Raw genomic sequence first — 17,500 nt, forward strand, 5'->3', positions numbered from 1 at the left:
ATCGGCTGCGAGAAAGGACCCGGTGAGCCCCGCACAGCCGCTCCGCCATTGGTCGTTCGGTCGGCGTCCGAGGCAATAACAGGAAGTGACGCTCGGTCGGTCAACTTATCGGAGCAACGAAGCACTTTTTACCAAACCTCAGGGCTCAGAGACACGAGAGGTTTCGTTTACTCTTTCTTCTCCATTCTGTCCTTGGAGTTCACACGCGTGGAACACGGATGTGACACGCGTGGAACACGGATGTGACACGCGTGGAACACGGATGTGACACGCGTGGAACACGGATGTGACACGCGTGGAACACGGATGTGACACGCGTGGAACATGTGCAAACTCCGAAAAAACAAGCAATTATATAAGTCGTAATATTTTTAGATTGTTACATTTTTATTTAAAACTAATTGTGGTTTGATTTAAAAGAAATATTTTGTATGATTGAGAATTTAATTGCGAAGAGACGGTTGTGTTCAGGGTCCTGCTCACGTGAGCCGACCCTCTTTACCTCCATGTCATTGTGAGGGTTTACAGGAAGTGACCACGTTCCTGTGTGTTGGGAACCTCCTCACCTGTTGGTGTAAAGGCGCGCTGAGACTTTGTCCTCTCTCTGTGACATCACTTCCTGTTTGTAAAAGCTCAGTAAGGCCGAGCCCGTCAGAAACAAGTCCACTTCCTGTCCACGTCAAGACCAGGTAAAACCTCGAGTCCAGCTTTAAACAAGTTATTGTTTCTTTAGTTCCTGGTTCAAAGTCTTTCAAATTAGACTTCAAACATTTGATCTGAAGCGACTTGATTCTGGAAAACGTCTCCACCTCGACAAGAACCGTGTGTCTCATGTCTTGAAGTACCTTTCATCCCAAAAATAAACTCAAAATGTTTCCAGAAAGAGAGTTCCTAGTTTCTAGAAAGAGAGTTGCTAGTTTCCAGAAAGAGAGTTCCTAGTTTCCAGAAAGAGAGTTCCTAGTTTCCAGAAAGAGAGTTCCTAGTTTCTAGAAAGAGAGTTGCTAGTTTCCAGAAAGAGAGTTCCTAGTTTCTAGAAAGAGAGTTCCTAGTTTCCAGAAAGAGAGTTCCTAGTTTCCAGAAAGAGAGTTCCTAGTTTCCAGAAAGAGAGTTCCTAGTTTCCAGAAAGAGAGTTCCTAGTTTCCAGAAAGAGAGTTGCTAGTTTCCAGAAAGAGAGTTCCTAGTTTCCAGAAAGAGAGTTGCTAGTTTCCAGAAAGAGAGTTCCTAGTTTCTAGAAAGAGAGTTGCTAGTTTCCAGAAAGAGAGTTCCTAGTTTCTAGAAAGAGAGTTCCTAGTTTCCAGAAAGAGAGTTCCTAGTTTCTAGAAAGAGAGTTTCTAGAAAGAGAGTTGCTAGTTTCCAGAAAGAGAGTTTCTAGAAAGAGAGTTCCTAGTTTCCAGAAAGAGAGTTGCTAGTTTCCAGAAAGAGAGTTCCTAGTTTCCAGAAAGAGAGTTCCTAGTTTCCAGAAAGAGAGTTGCTAGTTTCCAGAAAGAGAGTTCCTAGTTTCCAGAAAGAGAGTTCCTAGTTTCTAGAAAGAGAGTTGCTAGTTTCCAGAAAGAGAGTTCCTAGTTTCTAGAAAGAGAGTTGCTAGTTTCCAGAAAGAGAGTTCCTAGTTTCCAGAAAGAGAGTTCCTAGTTTCCAGAAAGAGAGTTGCTAGTTTCCAGAAAGAGAGTTCCTAGTTTCCAGAAAGAGAGTTCCTAGTTTCTAGAAAGAGAGTTGCTAGTTTCCAGAAAGAGAGTTCCTAGTTTCTAGAAAGAGAGTTGCTAGTTTCTAGAAAGAGAGTTGCTAGTTTCCAGAAAGAGAGTTCCTAGTTTCTAGAAAGAGAGTTCCTAGTTTCCAGAAAGAGAGTTCCTAGTTTCCAGAAAGAGAGTTGCTAGTTTCCAGAAAGAGAGTTCCTAGTTTCTAGAAAGAGAGTTCCTAGTTTCCAGAAAGAGAGTTCCTAGTTTCTAGAAAGAGAGTTTCTAGAAAGAGAGTTGCTAGTTTCCAGAAAGAGAGTTTCTAGAAAGAGAGTTCCTAGTTTCCAGAAAGAGAGTTGCTAGTTTCTAGAAAGTGAGTTGCTAGTTTCCAGAAAGAGAGTTCCTAGTTTCCAGAAAGAGAGTTCCTAGTTTCCAGAAAGAGAGTTCCTAGTTTCTAGAAAGAGAGTTGCTAGTTTCTAGAAAGAGAGTTGCTAGTTTCCAGAAAGAGAGTTCCTAGTTTCCAGAAAGAGAGTTGCTAGTTTCCAGAAAGAGAGTTGCTAGTTTCCAGAAAGAGAGTTGCTAGTTTCCAGAAAGAGAGTTGCTAGTTTCTAGAAAGTGAGTTCCTAGTTTCTAGAAAGAGAGTTCCTAGTTTCCAGAAAGAGAGTTGCTAGTTTCCAGAAAGAGAGTTGCTAGTTTCCAGAAAGAGAGTTGCTAGTTTCCAGAAAGAGAGTTGCTAGTTTCCAGAAAGAGAGTTCCTAGTTTCTAGAAAGAGAGTTCCTAGTTTCTAGAAAGAGAGTTGCTAGTTTCCAGAAAGAGAGTTGCTAGTTTCCAGAAAGAGAGTTCCTAGTTTCCAGAAAGAGAGTTGCTAGTTTCCAGAAAGAGAGTTGCTAGTTTCCAGAAAGAGAGTTGCTAGTTTCCAGAAAGAGAGTTCCTAGTTTCTAGAAAGAGAGTTGCTAGTTTCCAGAAAGAGAGTTGCTAGTTTCCAGAAAGAGAGTTGCTAGTTTCTAGAAAGTGAGTTGCTAGTTTCTAGAAAGTGAGTTGCTAGTTTCCAGAAAGAGAGTTCCTAGTTTCTAGAAAGAGAGTTGCTGAATTCAGACGTCTTCACTCGTCTGAGATCTAAATCTCAGAACTCTGGATTTTCGTTCTTGTCGAGGCGGAGAATTTGGGGACAAAGCGAAACCCAGTGAAGATGACATCATCGCTGGTCTGCCGGTAGATGTCTCGTGAAGATGACATCATCGCTGGTCTGCCGGCAGATGTCTCGTGAAGATGACATCATCGCTGGTCTGCCGGTAGATGTCTCGTGAAGACGACATCATCATCATGTCTCAGGACCACTTCCTGGGTGTTGGGCGCTTTATTATAGATCCCCGGACTTCTGGGCAGAAACGTCCATCCTGAATCTGAACCCTTGAACCAGGAAATGGACGACTCCTTCCGGTAATTCGGACCAATCGCAGCTTCTGCCTGTCAATCACTGGGATCTATAATCCGGGGAGGCGGCGGCCTCTTGGGTCGAGGTCGTCCGCCGTGACGCCCGCATGAAAACACTGAAGAATTCAAACCGTGTACATACTGCAACGCTGTAAGTAGGCAAATATTAACGGAGACTCTATTTTACATATGAGCAGAGAGAGAAACTCAAGGACAAATATTTGATTTGATGTTTTTTATTTGTAAAAGAGAAAGTGTACAGCGACGACAGAAAGAAATGATGATGAATTTCTGACTTTATGAATTGTACAGTTGAACCTCTTCAGTTTGATTGTTCTGTTGTTTTCGATCTAAAGCTTGGGGTGTTTATTTGTTTGTTTTTGTACAGAAGTGGTTGTTTACATCGATACGAGCTATGAGTTCTGTGATTGGAGCAGAGCTCTTGGAGGAGGCGGGGCCTGGAGGGTTGGTGTCGTATTACCGAATATGTACAAAAGAAGTAGTTCAGACTGCTGTGATGTACAAATACTGTTAAATAACATCTGAGATCTTAAATATTTACAGGACAAAGTTGTGGTTTAGTTTCATGAATAAAATATTCATTCATGTGTTTAATATTGTCATAATATAAAATTATGTCATAATATAACATGTCACAAGAAACAGGTTTTATAAGTCAAAGTCATCCTAATTCTATCAGAAATAAATCAATTTGGTTTTCATTTTACAAAAAAAGTAATAATGTAAACAAAAAAAAACAAACGTGTCATTATGTGCTGGGATGAAATCATATCATTAAGATATTTTGTATTAAATAATATTAATTTGAGAAGAAAATATATTGTAGAAAATTGGATTTTAAGAATAAGGATTGAACTTTACGACTGAAATATATTTTTGCAAATATAGTAAATATTCTGAAAGTGTTGAAGGATGAATCAGGATGAAGACTCAGACGTTTTGGTTCAAAGTCTCCTGACGGAACGTTTTCTCATCTAAACCTGCAGCTTGTGTTGAAATATTACAATTTATTCTTCTTTAAATATGTTTCCTGTATGACTTTATTATCAACATTAATACATATTATCGACCAGGCCGACGTCTTTTTATAGTTTTCAAAGTCTCCTGAAGGTTTGAAGCCATTGAAGTGTCTCGTCTCCTCCAGACTGTCACACAGCAGAAATAAAGCTCTGCACACAAGTGTGTCTCCTGTTATGCATATGTCCTATTGTTATCTTTATGTCCCACTCTATTGTTATCTTTATGTCCCACTCTATTGTTATCTTTATGTCCCACTCTATTGTTATCTTTATGTCCCACTCTATTGTTATCTTTATGTCCCACTCTATTGTTATCTTTATGTCCCACTCTATTGTTATCTTTATGTCCCACTCTATTGTTATCTTTATGTCCCACTCTATTGTTATCTTTATGTCCCACTCTATTGTTATCTTTATGTCCCACTCTATTGTTATCTTTATGTCCCACTCTATTGTTATCTTTATGTCCCACTCTATTGTTATCTTTATGTCCCACTGTGTTTTTATTCATATCTCCGCCGCTCACGGATCCTCTGGAGGAGCTGAGCTTCTGCAAACTCTTTGAAAAGAGACTCGGTAACAAGAGAAGCCTCGCAGCTGCGTTCAGGGTCCAAATGTAATGTAACGTAAGATGGGAAGGTGTGTGTGTGTGTGTGTGTGTGTGTGTGTGTGTGTGTTCAGTGCAGCTGATACCCCCCCCCCCCCCTTAGGACTGCAGACTGGACTTGGCCTCCGGGGACGAGCGCTTTCCATCCCTGATTAGGACAGAGTTTATATTTAGGCTCAGATACGGAGGAGTTTCAAGTGGAACATGTGGCAGCGTGTTAGCTTCAAGCTAGCTGTCCTGCAGGATGAGGCCGACGTACTTAGAGCATTACACAATGTAATAAGTGGTTATGCAGCGCTATAGAACTTTATAGAACGTTGTAAAAGATTATAGCGCATGATCAAATGTTATAGAACGACGGCAGAAGGAATAACAGACATTCCCAGAGCGACGCGGATGTTAGAGCCGCCGCCATTTGGAAGTATATCGTTGGAGCTAACTTGGAAGCTAGCTAGCTAGCATCACTGTGCTCTGATGCTACACGGTGACAGCCAACTGACGTGTCACCGTAACAACTAACAACCATCTTCCACAGTCAAAAAGACTTCTGATGTCGCCTCTAAGCTGCACGGCAACAGAGGCAGAAGCTCTCTGATTGGACGCTTCTCTGTGAAAACCAAACGTTTCATGAAAAGTGATTTGTGATATAAATAAACAGTAAATAATACTTCAATAGACTGACACAGCAGAGAAGAGAAGACGGATATCTGAGAGGAGGAAGCAGCAGGTGAACGAGGTCACACACACACACACACACACACACACACACACACACACACACACACACACACACACACACAGTGGAGTGTTGAACCTTTCTGTCAACCAGAGAAACTAATTCAGCCTCACACACCCACATGTGTGTGTGTGTGTGTGTGTGTGTGTGTGTGTGTGTGTGTGTGTGTGTGTGTGTGTGCGTTCGTTTATCTAACGTTAAGGGGACATCGACATGAATACACACCAACACCCTGGGGACCAAAAACACCATGGGGACCAAAACCATGGTCCCCACGGTGTGAACTAGTCCAATGAATAGGAAATGACGTTTCAAGATGGCTGGTGAAGTTTTCTAAAAAGTCCCTTGGAGGCTGTTTTTTATGACTTTGTGTGTGCTCTATAGCAATCCCAGAGCCAGAACCTGGTACTGCAGTGTTTTCAAAGTCCCCAGCAATTCGTTTTTCTCACATTGTGTGTTTGCTCTATATCACTCCCGGAGGCCAAACCTGTCATTACAGTGTATGAACTAAGTCCCCACCAAGCACTGTTTTTTCAGTGTATGAACTTTTTATATGACTAAATGCCATTTTTGTCATTAGAATGTGTTTATTATCCTTTTATACCATTTTTGTTACCTGATTATTACAATTTGGGCCTCTTAGCTTATGAGAATTTTATAGAGTTCGCTTTTGTTTGCTTATTTGTTTAATTTTGTATGCTCATTACAGTTCTCTTTTCTTTGTGCTTTGAATTTTCCAGGCAGAGTTAGTGAGGTATTGGGTGGTGGGTTCACCCCCTAAAAGTTTACCATTTGTACATTTAGATAATTATAAATCTTGTGGTTATCTTAATTGAATAATTTTGTGATGTTTTTCAGTTGTGAAACACAGTGAACACACCACCAGTCAGCGCAGACTCGTTCAGTGAATTTACTGTAGAGAATAGTGTTGTGTCACTTGCAAACATACTGCACACAGAGAGGGGACTCTGTCATGGCAGGAGAGTGATTCTCATTCAGTTAACGAACTGCCGAAAGTAGCGCTCTGTGTCACTCACTTGCAAACCTATTGCACACAAAGAGAACTGTCGCTGAGGACGTGATTCACGTTCATGTATTGTGCTGAAAGTAGCACTGTGTCACTTGCGTACTGCAAACAGAGAGAACTGCCACTCAGTGCAGAGGACCTGATTAAAGTTCAGTTACCATAGCCTACTCCTAAAATTAGTGCTGTATCAACTTGCCAACATCCGTGTAGCATGTTCAGTGAATGTACTGCACACAGAGCTGAGGACTCCCATGCAGTCCATGTATACCACTCAAAGTAGCGCTGTGTCACCCACTGTGTACTATGGTCCGTGAACACCGTCCTTCAGTACGTGCGGTGAGCGTGTTAAAAGAGTGAATGTGAAGCTCAATCCGGGCTGAATCATGAACTGAATGACGGATCATTTGGCTGTTTACTAGTTCAGGGAGTTAGAGAACTATACATGATGCAGTCAGGGCTCCTGCTAAGCACTGAATGAGCCAGTGAAAGCATTTTTTGAATGTATCTTTTTATTGAACAGATTCTAGTGATTCAGTAAAATCAAAAGAACTGTTTTTCCCATCGCTAGTAAAGCGGTTCAGAAGAAAGTACTCAGTTGTGGCAGAAACATAACTTTAACCTGTTCAACTGTGTTAAAAGTAACCATATATGCAAGTAATCTCATGTACAAATGTAAGCTGTAAGGTGGCTATAGAGCTCTATAGAAAGAAAATGTTTTTTGATACTCAAAATGGCTGGTGACAAGTCCTGGGACACTGCAGTCTCTGCCTGCCTCTGGTCCACCTACACTAGCAGGAAAACAGTGTAAGAAGTGGTGACTTGATGTGAAAGACAGCTAATAGAGACTGGCTACAGCCATGTCTTCTCCCTTCCCAGCATTATTCAAGTGCTAACCCGCAAACTTTCCTGCTCTGAGGTCACTGCTCTACAGCCGTAAAGCAGAGCTTACTGTTGTGACTCTTAAAGAGTGTGCCTATTGACACTGAATAAGAGACTAATCAGGCTAGATAACCACTGGGTTACAGCACCAGCACAGCAGCCAGAGATCTCTGTAGTAGAAAACAGCTAGCTTTCTTCTATCTTTTTTAAATCAGTGCGTCATTGTCAATGTTAGCGGCCAACAGCCAGCAGCTAACAGCTAACATAAGCACTTTTCTGTTAACAAATTAAGCATCCTTAAACACTCAGAGAACGTAGGCCCCTCTGTCATGCTCACACAGTATTAACAAAACTAATTTAGCTGTCTCCAAACTCTTTCCACTGTCTTCCTGAGTTCTAAGCTTATCACTTGCTGTTGTTTCTAATTATCAGTGTTGAGGGAGACTGCAGTTGATTTGCAGATACATTTTTAATAATTATTCATTTCCACAGTACTATAAGGTTTGGGTTAGATTATGATTAGGTTATCAGCTGTTCTAGAACACCCCACTAGTGTTCTGCACAAATGCTACTGTATAGTGACCAAATGAGTGGATTTTTTCCTGTTTAATTTTAAAATGGGCTATCTTTATTCTCAGGAGCTGTAGCCTACCTTAGATGTGCATCACTGAAGCCATTTTGTGTGTTTTAGAGCAGAAATGCGGCCGCACGACAGAGACAAGATGTGAGGTTTTAAAATAAATTTGTGAAAACTTTTACTCTAAGCGTTTGGGTTAGATTATGAGTTGACAGTATATGAGCATATCTGCAAGTCAGTTAAAAGTCTTCATTCTGTATGATAAAAACCATAACTGATATTTTTTAGCTTTTGTAATTGGTAAGTCCTCCAAGCATATACCCTAGGTTCTCAGCACTATAGAGCGTATTCACGTGATGTCAGCATCTCAATCACACCATCTTAGGGTCCACTTATTAAATGTCAGAAGACGTTGACCTAGCGTGTCCGCTGTTTGATTATGCAAGAGCCCTGCAACCTCATGTCCTTCTGCATTACCAAAGAAAGATTTCTCCAGGACGAGTGTCTGGATGACGCCGCTTCCAGCTCATTCAGGACCAGCAGTGACTGTTTGGCTGGCCGCGCTGAGCGCTGTTCACATGTCGCCAGTGTTTTATTTTAGCTTGAAATGAATCACAGAGTAAAGGCAGACATCGCCCCACAGAGTTGACATGTTCATGGCTTCCTCCAAAGTTTCCATCCACAGTTCCTTTTGCACAAGTGAAATACATTTATTTTCACTCGAAAGAGCAAAAGAAGATTATTGATGAGAGTGTGTCAATGGAAACGTGCCCACAACCCGATGTATCAACAGAAACACATGAGAACAGTCCTAACGCTCATACGCCGAGTGAAGCCGAAGTAGATGCATGAAAAGTTGAAGTAATAGCCTGTCTTGTTGAGCTGATAAACCCATATTCTGAATCATTAGTTCCACATCTAACAATAAGGCACAGTACCACAATTACAAGGCACACCATTTTGAACTGAAATTGTGTCTCTTTCAGGATATGATGGTCATTTCTTAAGAAGAGCGGCATAAAACACAGCAAAACAATGCCGTGCATGGACCCCAACATGGCCGTCAAAGCTTGTTGTGGTCACGTGGGTGAATACGCTCTATTGTCTGAGGGTGACTCATTTTGGTCACTATTACCACTAAAAACAAACAAACTAATAAACAAAAAGCTTCATTTTATATACTGGGCCTCTCTCAAAGTGCTCTCTGAAACTAGGCCTGGGCTGGCATGTGTCCATGAAATGGGAAAATTAATACTTTTAATTACAGGCTACTATTAATTTAGTCAATAACTTGAGGGTACTAGATATTTGATATTATTGAATATATCAAATATCTAGTACAGCCAAACTAGTAATTACACTGCATCTAGATTATTTATGTCAATAAAAAGCAAAGGTTTTGAAAGTACAGTATTTCCCTCTGAAATATAGTGGATTGTAAGTATAAAGTTGCATAAAATGGAAATACTAGTAGACTAAAAGTACTTCAAAATACTAAAGTAAAAGTACTTAGTTAGTGTCCACTACTAATATTGTGAAACTTTAGTTCAGGAGAGATAATTTAATGTTAACAATTTTCTATTTTGCAGTTTACTGTAGTGTTAAATGTGAAACATCAGTTATCTGCAACACTAGTCTGTAAAACTACACTGTGAGTCACAGTTGAGAAGTAGAGGAATACTGCGTGGTCCTCTGCCCACTCTTAATTAATGGCCCATCAGCTTCAAAGGGCGTGTCGGTCTGCACCTGCAGCCTGCAGCAGAGCAATGCTGAGCAGAGCAATGCTCCTCTCTCCCCTCCCCCCTCCTCACCTCGCCCTCCCCCCTCGGCTGACGACACATGGAACGTTTCAGAAGAAGAATCGCTCTGCTTCGGACTCATCACAATACTTGTCTAACTCGGCACCAGCTGCAGGTAAGATTTAAAGTTATCTTATCTTTGCTTTAATATGTCATGATTTTTAATCAATAGGTTATGATAAACACCGATATTACTCGTGAATGGAGTAGCATAAGCCAATTAGTGTTAGCTAACAGCTCTGCTAAGGCTAAGAAAGCTATGGTCAAATTGGAAAGATATTCGCAGATTCTTAAGTGAAACGTTGTTAAAACTCAAAACATGCATGTTTTTAACCGTAGTAAGATGGACAACGAGCTACAACCTAATTTTCAACAAAACAAGCCAGTGTGTACGTGCAGCTGTGAGAGCAGTGATATCACAAAAATATGAAATTACTTCACTATAATACAGTGTAGTGTCACCAAAATTACTACATTCTTAATTTTTCTTCAACAGATTACACTACAACACTTATTTGAGAAAATAAGGACTTTTCATAATTTCTGGGAATTTTCTTTATGAATATTAATCAATGGGACCACTCCACTTTATCTTACAAATGAGACAATTAAAAAGGAAGACATTTTTCATACTAAGAGTGTTGTAGTGTAATCTGTAGCAGACCAATGAAGTGTGTAGAGAGTTTGGTGACACTACACTGTATCATATTGAAGTTATTGATTAATATTCCTAATAAATAATTTCAGAAATTTAGAAAAATGCCTTTCTTCCAAACCAAGTGTTGTAGTGTCATCTGTAATCTGTCGGCTAATACAGTAATCTACAGGTGTTTTATCTGACTGTTCGTCTTGCCACTATTGAAAGCATATAGAGTAAATACTAAAAGATCACACAGGACAAATTATTCTTCAAAAGCCTTGTCCTGTGCGCAAGTGGTGACTTTGTGATGAAGTTTCTCCTTGCCTCACCTCCTTGTCTCACCTCCTTGCTTCCTCTCCTCTTTCACTCTTTCATCTAGATAGGAGCTGTGTACCACCCAAAGCAGCAGTTGCTCGGGTGTCAGCAGCTTAAGTTGGATTTGCCCTCAGAGGAGACTAACACTACTACCAATAACACCAACCAGCTGATAGACATGGACCTGCGCATTACCAAGAAGAACAGTGAGGTGAGATGGAGGCCTGTAAATATTCCAATACCTACAAGTCATATTTTAAACAGCAATTTAATAGTATTTAAATAGTAATATAACAAAAACACAAATGCTATGATCCAACAAATGTAAGCTAGTTTATTAAAAATATTTAGCAGAATGAACTCGTCACAAACTTTGCAACCTTAGTTAGCATACAACAATAAAATATAACAAGTAGCCTTTTTTATTTTTTATTCAAGGTTTAAAATAATTAATCTGAAGCTTTTTTGAATTGGTCCTATGATGTAGTAGTTCCCTATGTCCCTGCATCGCCACTGCAGCTTTTAATGGGAGCGGACCAGTCTTAGGCTGTTTAGGCTATTTACATCTCACGAAACTGCAATTTCTTTCACAGACAACTTCAGATGGCTATTCAAACGTACACTGATGGGTTTGTATACTTCAAGGAAGCATATATGTTTGTAAAAGTAGCAGTCACATGTGTCAGTCACATGGCTGACCGCTGTATTCAAAGTCATCTTCCATATCCTCAAAATCATCTAAATATTCAGCCATTATTGAGAAAATACTTATCAATATGCTACAAAAAACACTTTGTCCCATATTGTTTTGAGTTCATATTACTTGGTTGAATTAATTTACAGGAGCGCTTCAGACTAGCTGTAAATACACTGAGCGAGACTTGCACAAGACTTTGTGTGACTTTGTATTACTGCTACTTTTATAAACATATCTGCTTCCTTGATGTAGACAAACCCATCAGTGTAAGTTTTAATAGCCATCTGAAGTTGTCTGTGAAGAAATTGTGGTTTTGTGAGATGTAAATAGCCTATACAGCCTAAGATCGGTCCGCTCCCTTTAAAAGCTGCAGTGGTTTTCGTAAGATGTAAATAGCTTATTGATAGATTGATAGATCGTTTGGTAAAACATTTTGTCCTACCTGCAATCTCACAAATGCTCCAGAACGTTTTGTTTATTCCATCCACATTTTCATGTCTTAACCATTTTAATTTATCCTGCCATTCTGGTTTGAAACATTGTGTTTGGAAAGGCTGCTGTCCAATTTTCTGTTTATTAAGGAGCAGAAGAGCTTGACGCTTTTATGTGGCCTTACTGGCCTCAACTGCAATACTTATTTCACCATCGTTTGATTAAAAAAAAATTGGCCAAGGGATGTCGGCTTTAAATGCTGTCAGCCACAGCATGGGTCCGCAGGGCTGTGGCTGCAAAGTGCAACCTAAATTCAGGGGGAAAACCTAACTTTTGCAAAGTGTATATGTATACGTTAATATTTGTCACATACAGCTCACACAATATTAGGCTATTTAACATCGGCTACCATTAATTCATTGTTATTTATTTATTTGGCATATTTCCTGCTGAACATTTTGGCCATTGATATTGCCTGTCAATTACGCTTGATGGCCAAAACCTGGCATATTCTGGCTAACCTAAAGTCTGAGCACAAGATATTTTTCAGGCATACATGTATAATTATGTCAGGGCTGACTCGTATTTTGTATGTAACGACCTCATTTGCAGGGCCAGACCCACCCTGAAAAGTCAGAAGATCAGAAGGAGGGAGAGAAGACAGACGAGCCAATGGAGGTGAGTGCAGGGGATGTCGCACATAAAGAGAGATGCCACAGATGCAAGCAGGTACTCAAATAGGGGGAGACAGAAAGAGATAAAATGTATTTGGCGGTGAACATTAATCAGGGCTGTATACTTACTTTTTTTAGGTTGTACTGCTGGAGCTAGCAAGTTAAAAAAAATGTGGTAGCGCACCCGGGTAGACAAATAAACATATTTTATTGGTCAAATTTATTTGATATTAATCAGAAATTAAGTGACATATTGTCACATTGAGTGACAATTATATTGGTTCTTTAATGTTTAAACTTGAGAAATGAACAGTGTTGAAAAGAGCCAGCTAATTGAGAGGGAGAGATAGAGCATTTATTTGTGTTTGAAGTTCTACATTTTTTGGGTTGTCCTCGTGAGGAACTAAGTGGAGATTCATGAGGAAAAATATAATTGTTTTACTTTGACACAAGGCTTCAACATAAGAAATAGTAAAACAATGAAGATGGTTTCAATACTTTCATTACCCACTGTATATATTAGATTTTGTTGGTTGTTACACAGCCAGTTCTCCATTTCTTACTTATTATAGTTTATTTTTCTTCATAACAGCAAAAGCTCCATTTTCATTAATAGTTGTTATCATATTTATAAGCAGTAGATCTATCTTAACACAATGTAAAAATTGATTATTCTGTAATTGGAAATTGTATTTAAAAGTATGTTTTTTGGTAACTCTTTCAGGAAACGGTCCAGTACCCTTCAGACCCAGATGTTCCTCGACTCAAGAGAACTGAAACTGTTTTTGTAAGTTTGCAGACAAACCCGTGTGTATTTTGAAATCATTTGTAATGACAAAATTACGAACTATACTATTGTTGATGGGAAATATTTTTTTAAAACTTACTAATTGAGTCACATCTCACTTTTTCTTTGCTAGTTTACAAAGGAAATGCTTGGGATCTCTGCAAATACCTCAATGACAAGCAGTGAAATAAGTGAGGATGAGGATGTGCCCAGTTCTACACAAAAATCAGACGTATCAGAGGAGCAAAAGAGGGTCAAGACCTGTGAAGAAGACGAAACCCATCAAGAGGACCTGGACAGAGGAGGACCATGAGTCTGATACCTCATCATCACAGCCAAGCAAAGGTATTTTACCAATAACCTGTTTCAGGGAGTTATTTTCTAGTCTCATACAGACATTGGCTGCGTTTCCCAGATGCGTTAAGAAGCTCTTAAGCGCTAAGACACCCCTATCTTAGCGCTCCTTCTTAGCCGAACCCTTCTTAAGAGCCTTCTTAAGTCCTTATGAATGATCGACTCAGGGAAACGCAGCCATTGTTGGTTTCAGGATGTCCACTATTCCTACAATTACTGGTATTTGGGGTGTGATGAAACTCTCCTCACACACAACTCAGAAAAGACAGTATGATATTTTCAACAAAACTTTGATGAAAATCTGACTGACGAAAATAGTTTTATTTTTAACTAATTTCCACAAACTGAACTAAAAGGTTTATCTCCAGTATGACTGCTCACTTGCGTTTTCAGTTTCCCTACAAGTCAAATGCAGTGGCGGCTGGTGACAAACTACTTAGGGGGGCACAATTTGGTGTGTGGTTCAAGGGGGTCTGTAACAAACAAACAGTTGCACCAGTCATACATACCTCAGCAAACAAATTTAAAAAATACAGAAAGGAAAACCAATGTAAAAGGAACACAACAAACTGTAAAGTTGACTAAACACAGGCCATTACTATTTGAAGATAGATATTGCCATCCTTTCCTTCTTGCCAGTAAACTTCTCAATCCATCAACATCGTATTTCTCCGAGCTTATCAATTCCTCTCATCAATGCCCAGGGATGTGATGTTGACGAAATGAAAAAGGTGGAACACAACTGCGGGGGCAGTGCAGCCTCCGGACTGTCTATAGCGTGCACACACACACGCAAATCTATAGTAATCACCCGCACCAACTTTTTATTTTATTGTACAGATGCACCAAGAAGGAAGAAGATGTGGAGCAAGGAAGAAGTCGAAGCTGTGGAACAGAAGCTGATGGACAGCATTCAGACTAGAAAGGTTCCTAGTAAAGCACAGTGTCCTGAATGTATCCATGCACTTCCAGAGGCACTTAAAGGTAGGACCTGGGATGCTGTGAAGTACGACGTGAAAAACCATATAGACACTTTGAAGCGGTGGTGTACAAGTTCATGTTAACTGCAAGACGTTCTCTTGTTTTGTGTTCGAAAGAGAGGCTGCTAATGTAGCTCTTGCAAAGTGACCACCGTGTGATCTGTTACAGCTGAACCTCACAGGTCAGCGTTTAAAGTTCCTCTAATAGCAGTGATCTGCTCAGAGTATTTAATTTATATGCAATGCAATCAATGCAATATTTTATTTAACAGTTAATTTGCACTTTATTTTATACATTTTATTTGATACATAACAGAGAATTTTTTGTAGTGTTACGCTTCTACCTTTTTAGAGATTAGCAAATGTTTAAAAAAATTTGTTTAACCCTCATACTGCTCATATTCTGAGTCATAAATAGTCTCTACATTAGTTTATAATGATTATTTCCTCATCAGTCAATATTTAAAAAGGGGTCTCTCTCTCTCTCTCTCTCTCTGTCTCTCTCACTGTCTGTCTGTCTGTCTGTCTCTCTCACTGTCTGTCTGTCTCTCTCTCTGCCTCTCTCACTGTCTGTCTGTCTGTCTGTCTGTCTGTCTTTCTGTCTGTCTCACTGTCTGTCTGTCTTTCTGTCTGTCTCACTGTCTGTCTCTCTCTCTGCCTCTCTCACTGTCTGTCTGTCTGTCTCTCTCACTGTCTGTCTGTCTGTCTTTCTGTCTGTCTGTCTTTCTGTCTGTCTCACTGTCTGTCTCACTGTCTGTCTCTCTCACTGTCTGTCTGTCTGTCTCTCTCACTGTCTGTCTGTCTGTCTGTTTGTCTCTCTCACTGTCTGTCTGTCTCTCTGTCTGTCTGTCTCTCTCACTGACTGTCTGTTTGTCTGTCTCACTGTCTGTCTGTCTGTCTGTCTCTCTCACTGTCTGTCTGTTTGTCTGTCTGTCTCTCTCACTGTCTGTCTGTCTGTTTGTCTCTCTCACTGTCTGTCTGTCTCTCTCACTGTCTGTCTGTCTCTCTCACTGTCTGTCTCTCTCACTGTCTGTCTGTCTGTCTGTCTGTCTGTCTCTCTCACTGTCTGTCTGTTTGTCTGTCTGTCTGTCTCTCTCACTGTCTGTCTGTCTGTCTCTCTCACTGTCTGTCTGTCTCTCTCACTGTCTGTCTGTCTGTCTCTCTCACTGTCTGTCTGTCTGTCTCTCTCACTGTCTGTCTGTCTCTCTCACTGTCTGTCTGTCTGTTTGTCTCTCTCACTGTCTGTCTGTCTGTCTGTCTGTCTCTCTCACTGTCTGTCTCTCTCACTGTCTGTCTGTCTCTCTCTCTGTCTCTCTCACTTTCTGTCTGTCTGTCTGTCTCTCTCACTGTCTGTCTGTCTCTCTCTCTGCCTCTCTCACTGTCTGTCTGTCTGTCTGTCTTTCTGTCTGTCTGTCTCACTGTCTGTCTCTCTCACTGTCTGTCTGTCTCTCTCACTGACTGTCTGTCTGTTTGTCTCTCTCACTGTCTGTCTGTCTCTCTGTCTGTCTGTCTCTCTCACTGACTGTCTGTTTGTCTGTCTCACTGTCTGTCTGTCTGTCTGTCTCTCTCACTGTCTGTCTGTCTGTCTCTCTCACTGTCTGTCTGTTTGTCTGTCTGTCTCTCTCACTGTCTGTCTGTCTGTTTGTCTCTCTCACTGTCTGTCTGTCTCTCTCACTGTCTGTCTGTCTCTCTCACTGTCTGTCTCTCTCACTGTCTGTCTGTCTGTCTGTCTGTCTGTCTCTCTCACTGTCTGTCTGTTTGTCTGTCTCTCTCACTGTCTGTCTGTCTGTCTCTCTCACTGTCTGTCTGTCTCTCTCACTGTCTGTCTGTCTGTCTGTCTCTCTCACTGACTGTCTGTCTGTTTGTCTCTCTCACTGTCTGTCTGTCTGTTTGTCTCTCTCACTGTCTGTCTGTCTGTCTGTCTGTCTGTCTCTCTCACTGTCTGTCTCTCTCACTGTCTGTCTGTCTCTCTCTCTGTCTCTCTCACTTTCTGTCTGTCTGTCTGTCTCTCTCACTGTCTGTCTGTCTCTCTCTCTGCCTCTCTCACTGTCTGTCTGTCTGTCTGTCTTTCTGTCTGTCTGTCTCACTGTCTGTCTCTCTCACTGTCTGTCTGTCTCTCTCACTGACTGTCTGTCTGTTTGTCTCTCTCACTGTCTGTCTGTTTGTCTGTCTGTCTGTCTGTCTGTCTGTCTGTCTCTCTCACTGTCTGTCTGTCTCTCTCACTGACTGTCTGTCTGTTTGTCTCTCTCACTGTCTGTCTGTCTGTTTGTCTCTCTCACTGTCTTCTGTCTCTATCACTGTCTGTCTGTCTCACTGTCTGTCTGTCTGTCTCACTCTCTCACTCTCTCTCTCTCTCTCTCTCTCTCTCTCTCTCTCTCTCTCTCTCTCTCTCTCTCTCTATACATGTTAATGCACTGCTGCAGTTCTGTAAAGCAGCAGCAGCTCGTTATGTAATTACTGCTGTTAAAAATAAAATGTCTGACAGACTTTTCATTCGACATTTGTGTTGCTTGTTTGTATAACTCAGTCTATAACTCAAACTTTAATTGTGTGAACAGCTACTATTAGTAGCTACTACTGTTTTACAAAAAAACAAAGTACGCAAAGATTGTTTTTGTAACCTCATGTTCCTTTCCTCCAGTAAATAACAACTAGAAAATTCCAGTAAAATTTTGAGTGCGACATGGGGGCTGCTCCTGGGATGAGTACGTGATTTATTCCCAGTGTTCAACCGAGACAGTCGAACCGAACGGTTCGGACGGTTTTCATAAACCGTTCCATCGCTAGTCCCTATCGATTTTTCCCTGTCCATTGTGGGATGTGGAATAGGTCAAATAGTTTGGGAATCGTTG

General features: G+C 40.7%; 1 protein-coding gene across 1 annotated transcript in view; it reads left to right on the forward strand.

Annotated features, from left to right (window-relative positions):
• Nucleotides 1–963, forward strand: part of rapgefl1 (Rap guanine nucleotide exchange factor (GEF)-like 1) — a 16,417-nt gene extending 15,454 nt beyond the window's left edge. Inside the window, 1 exon segment of the mRNA XM_068601967.1 lies at nucleotides 1–963. This exon segment is cut by the window's left edge and continues 1,510 nt beyond it. The gene's annotated coding sequence lies outside the window, so the exon portion shown is untranslated.
• The last annotated feature ends 16,537 nt before the right edge of the window (nucleotides 964–17,500 follow it).

This window comes from Clinocottus analis, unplaced genomic scaffold (genome assembly GCF_023055335.1).
Source record: "Clinocottus analis isolate CAN_PGR_092001 unplaced genomic scaffold, fCliAna1.0.p SCAF_56, whole genome shotgun sequence".
Classification (NCBI taxonomy): domain Eukaryota; kingdom Metazoa; phylum Chordata; class Actinopteri; order Perciformes; family Cottidae; genus Clinocottus; species Clinocottus analis.